Source organism: Bos javanicus, chromosome 19 (assembly GCF_032452875.1).
Source record: "Bos javanicus breed banteng chromosome 19, ARS-OSU_banteng_1.0, whole genome shotgun sequence".
NCBI lineage: Eukaryota > Metazoa > Chordata > Mammalia > Artiodactyla > Bovidae > Bos > Bos javanicus.
In genome coordinates, this window is record NC_083886.1 from 51,466,629 (window position 1) to 51,472,181 (window position 5,553).

General features: G+C 52.3%; 1 pseudogene; it reads left to right on the forward strand.

The window, feature by feature from the left end:
• The first annotated feature begins 2,956 nt into the window (after positions 1 to 2,956).
• Positions 2,957 to 3,880, forward strand: LOC133231491 (protein phosphatase 1 regulatory subunit 14B-like; annotated as a pseudogene).
• Positions 3,881 to 5,553: the final 1,673 nt, after the last annotated feature.

Genomic DNA, 5,553 nt, shown 5'->3' on the forward strand with positions numbered 1-5,553 from the left:
TGATGAGAGATGATCCAGGCAAATATTGAATCTGCAAAAAATGTCAATTACGGGCTTGATAATATTTGTTTTGCCAAAGAGAAGGAGATAGAGATGCTTCCCTTTGCGGGAGAAGTGTGTCATCAAAGTAAATGTGGATTTGAAAAGCAAGCATGAAGCTGCATGTATTGGGGAACTGGAGGGAGGTAGCCGAGCTGTCATGGGGGGCAGGGGATATGCCCTAACACACCAGGAGGGTGGAACCCCATGTTCACTCCCTGCTCCCAATGTGCTCTCGGACCTCTCTTCCCGCGGGGCCCCAACTTCCACTGGGGGTGTCGTCAGTGTGCTCTTGGACCTCTCTTCCCGTGGGGCCCCAACCTCCACCAGGGGTGTCGTTAATATGCTGACCTAGTGGTTGAAGCTGACAAAGCCTCAGAACAGGGCGGTTGTTATTGCAGATGCTCCTGCTGGCAGCAGGCAGATGGGTTGATGGTAGTAATGGGAGCCATCTCTCACATAGGCAGTGGGTGCCCAATAGGGATCCCTGCCCTGGGGAGGGTCGGGCTGGCCCTGCCCCTCCTCACCTCTGACCCTCGATCCCCAGCCTTTGCTCTCCAACCAGCCTAAACTCAACAGTCGGGGTCTGGCTCCATCTGTTCCAGCTTTGATGGATTATTTAGGTCGGTGCCCTCCTTCTTCGGATCTCTGAAATCTCACATATTGCTCTTCTCAAATAAGGCTGATTTCTGCCCATCAAGTTTTGGCTTTAAATCCTACTGTCCCTTCCCTACCTCAGTCTAGAAATCCAGTGTGGACTATTGCTTCTTTCACTCTACTTTCCCATGAGAACAGTGGAACCAGCCGAGGCACAGAGGCCTCTGAGTCACTGCGGAGAGGAAGACAGAGACAACGAGGAAGTTCCATAGTCCACTTTGGTCCGAAGGTAGTTGCTTCAGCCTTTACCCTTCCTAGGCAAGGCAGCCCAGAGGTGCTGTCACTGCTGTCAATCAGAGATCATCAGGAACTCAGCTGACTCATCACAGTGAGAGAAAACACCTGTCTGCCCTGGCAGAAGCTGACTTCCTACTTCTACTGGAGAACAGTGCCTTGTGTAGCTCAAAGCCAGCCAGCATTGTCTCCTGGTTTCTTGATTCCTCGCCCCCACCCCAATTTTATCTTTGTTCTTTGGTCCACTTCAGAAATCAGGGGTAAGTAAGGATGGTAGCTTTTTGAAGGTTCTCTAGATTGTTTTCGGAGAAGGCAATGGCAACCCACTCCAGCACTCTTGCCTGGAAAATCCCATGGACGGGAGGAGCCTGGTGGGCTGCAGTCCATGGGGTCTCGAAGAGTCGGACACGACTGAGCGACTTCCCTTTCACTTTTCACTTTCCTGCATTGGAGAAGGAAATGGCAACCCACTCCAGTGTTCTTGCCTGGAGAATCCCAGGGACGGTGACGCCTGGTGGGCTGCTGTCTATGGGGTCGCACAGAGTTGGACAGGACTGAAGCAACTTAGCAGCAGCAGCAGCAGCTAGATTGTTTTACTAGTGAAACACTGTATCATATGAAACAACTTTATTTCCAAAGCCCTCTGCTTGTTGTAATAGTTTCCTACTGCTCTTGTATTCTGAGTTTCCTGTGGCTGCTGTAACAAATTTACCAATAGTAGAAACATATTCTTCCACAGTTTTGGAGGCCACAAGTCTGAAATGGGTACCACTGGGCTGATGGGAAGGTGTGGGCAGGGCTGTGACCTCTCTGAAGGCTCTAGAAGGATCTTTCCTGCCTCTTCCAGCTTCTGTGACCTCGGGTATACCTTGGCTTGTGGCTGCATCATTCTGACCTCTGTGTCCGTCTTCACATGGCCTTCTTCCTAAGTGAATCAAACCTCTCTCTGCTTTCCTCTTCTAAGGACACATGTGATGGCTCTCAGCGCATATCCAGATAACCCAGGGTCATCTCCCCATCTCAGGTCCTTAATGGGGGAGGCTGATGGGCTGCCATCTATGGGGTCGCACAGAGTCAGACACGACTGAAGTGACTTAGCAGCAGCAGCCAAGATTCTTTTTCCAAAACAAGGTAATATTTGCAGGTTCCAGGGATGAGGACCTGATATCTTTGAGGGCCAGTCTTCAGCCTGCTACATGATGTACTGAATCACTGGCTGTGGTGATTTACAATATATATTCTCTCACAGTTCTAGAGGTCAGAAGCCCTTAGTCTTAAGGAGCTAAGATCAAGGTGTGGGCATGGCTGGTTTCTCCTTCTGGAGGCTCCAGGAAATTATCAGTTCCAGGCCTCTTCCAGCTTCTAGAAGCTGCCATTGTTCCCTGGCTCATAGCCACACCACTCTAATCTCTGCCTCCAGGGTTCCAGGGTCACATTGACACCCTGTCTTCCTCTTACCAAGGGATGGCATTTAGAGCCCAATCCTCTCCCCATCTCAAACTCAATAATCCCACCTGCAAAGTTGCTTCAGCCATACAAGGGGACACATTTAAAACCTTGGGGTGGGGGGGTCTTTCAGCTGACCACACAGGCCCCTCCCCTCTTGCAGACGACAACCCTGCTCCAGGAGAAACCACCATCTCCAGTTCTGATGGTTCAGCAGGTAAAGAATCCGCCTGCAATGCAGAAGAGATGGGAGATGCAGATTTGATCCCTGAGTAGGGAAGATCCCCTGAAGGAGGGCATGGCAACCCTCTCCAGTATTCTTGCCTGGGAAATCCCATGGATGGAGAAGCCTGGAGGCTATACAGTCTATGGGGTCGCAGAGTCAGACTGAGCGACTAAGCACAACAGCACAGCCAGTTCTGTGCTGTTTTACTTGTCTGCATCCAGGTCGGTATGCATCCCTGAACAGCGGGTTCCTGAGTCTGCCTGCTTTGAGCTTTGTGCAGAGTGAACTGCACGTGGGTCTGCTTTTCAGTAACTTGCTTTCTTTGCTCAACATGTTGATAACTTACAGTGAATGATGTCGGATTTGTGATCTCGGAAGATTTAGCTTCGGGACCAGTGACCAGGCTTGATCACTCAAGAGCTTTTGTGTAGCAGAGTTTTATTAAAGGGACAGAGAAAGCTTCTGCCCGGGGGCTCTGCATGCTGCAGCTGCCCCCAGGCACCCCCCCTCCCCCTCCCCCTCCCCGCCACTGCCCGTGCCCCGGAGCCGAGCTCAGGAGCTAACCCGAGCCAACCGCCCAGAGCTAGCGTGGGGTCCGGGAGGCGGCGGCGCAGGGAGGGGCCAGACGCGCACGTGACCCGCGAGGGACGCGTTGGCGGCCCCGGCCTCCAGACCGGACTGGGGAGTGGCGGCCCAGGGCCCCGCCTCTACTTTCAGAGTCACCCTGGGGCTGCAGGTGAGGGCCCGGGCTGCGCGGACGACGGGGGCCCAGTGAGGCGCCAAGGGAACGTAAGGGTCAAGTATGACGGTAAGGAGCTACTGAAGCGCCCCAGCCTGGAGGAGTGGATTCTGGAGCAGCTCACTCGCCTCTACGACTGCCAGGAAGAGGAGATCCCGGAGCTGGAAATCGATGTGGATGAACTCCTGGACATGGAGAGCGATGATACCTGGGCTGCCAGGGTCAAGGAGCTGCTGGTTGACTGTTACAAACCCACTGAGCCTGCTGGACAAGATCCGGGGCATGCAAAAGCTGAGCACACCCCAGAAGAAGGGTCGTAGACCCAGCTGAACGGTGGCTCCACAGGACAGTCTCTGCCCGCGCCCCCCTCCCCGCCCCGACCTCGTAGCAACAGCAATACCAGGGGGCCCTGAGGCCAGGCCTGGTGCCACGAGCAGGGTTCCCCGTGCCCCTGGCCCAGGGGCCTCTTCCTTGCCCCCTCAGTTTCCCATTTTTGGGGTTTTTTTATTATTAAACTGATGGGACTTTTTGTGTTTTTATATTGACTGTGGCGTGGGCCCTTTAATAAAGCTAGGATACGCCTCTGGCGCAAAAAAAAAAAAAAAAAAAGAGCTTCTGACAGAGACATCAGAAGGGGGCCAGAGAGTCTTGCTGCTGCTGCTGCTAAAGTCGCTTCAGTCGTGTCCAACCCTGTGCGACCCCATAGACGGCAGCCCACCATGCTCTGCCCTCCCTGGGATTCTCAAGGCAAGAACACTGGAGTAGATTGCCATTTCCTTCTCCAATCCTGGTCTTATCAAGGCCTTATATACTTTAACCAGACCCACTCCCACAACATACTTCTTAAGATAACAAGATTAGTCAGAAGGTTCTTGTTAAGGAGAAACATGTCCTCGAGCAAGATACTTTGTTATATTGACTAATACAAAGCAGTTTAGAAAAAAAAAAAAAAAAAGGCTGTCCTTTTCTCCTCCTTGAGACCCCTGGACCCCTTCCTCCTCTGGGACTCCAGACTTATCAACCTGCCTAGGAATTGACTCTCTTGATTAGATGTTCATCCACGTGGACATAAGGGGCTCTGGTGTTTGCTTCTTGCCTCTCTGGTGTTGCCTATCTGTCCATTGAAGGGTAGATGGAGTGCAACTCTTCCACTGATGGCTGAATTCCCTGGCCTTGCTCAGTATGTTTTATCTTTTAAAAGAAACTCTTTAATAACCCCTCAGAAGACAGACAACTCACTGGATGCCCAGCCCCCAGTGGAGACATACTTGGTCACAGGGACACAGACAGCATTCCAAAAGCATTCTGAGAAATGTTTCTTCCTGGGGCCTACGCTGTTAAAACGTTAGAGGGTGTTTTTCCTCTTAACAAATAGAAAGCTGGGTTTTAATACAGAACAGATTGGTGCCTGTTGGGGGGGGGGGGCTTTGTGTCCTGGGGAGCCCTGTGTCTCTGTAGGAGGTTCTGCGTGTCCTGAAGGGGGCTTTGTGCCTTGGGGGTTCTGTGTCAGCTGTGTGTCTGTGGGTAGCTGTGGGTCCTGGGTTGGGGGGCAGTCTGTGTCCCTGTGGCGAGGTTCTCTCTATGGGGAGGTGGAGGGTGGGGGTGGGAGAGTCTAGACATTCGTTTACACTTGACTCTTGAACAACACAGGGGTTAGGGACACCCGCCTTTCACACAGCAAAGAAATCTGCGTCTAATTTATAGTCTTCCCTCTTATCCATGGTATCTACGGTTCTGCAGCTGCGGATCTAACCAACCAGGGTCGTGTAGGTAGGCCCGAGGCGTATACTCTTGAAAAGAAATCTGCGTGTTAAGTGGCCCCGCGTTGTTCAAGGGTCATTTGTACTTCCATTTCTTCACTTCCACCCATTTTGCTCTTTTCGCGAACATTTTACCAGCACACCTGTTAAAAACTCCACAAAGCATTGTTATTTATACTGAGATACTTATCCTTTTATCAATTAAAAATAAGAAAATCTCTTTTACCTTAATTTACATGATTTCTGGGGGGGCGGGCTTGAGTTAGTGTGAGAGTCTGGGTCCTGCCTGCTCCTGAGGTTTGAGGAGCACGGCTGGGGTACCCAGTCAGGTGGTTCCCACCCTTAGCACCGCGCTCGAGATGCGACCCCGCCTCTCAGGTCAGGCCCCGCCTCCAAGCCGAGTCGACCCGCCCTCTTCGGACGCGGCCCCGCCGCCCCGGAGACGTGACGCT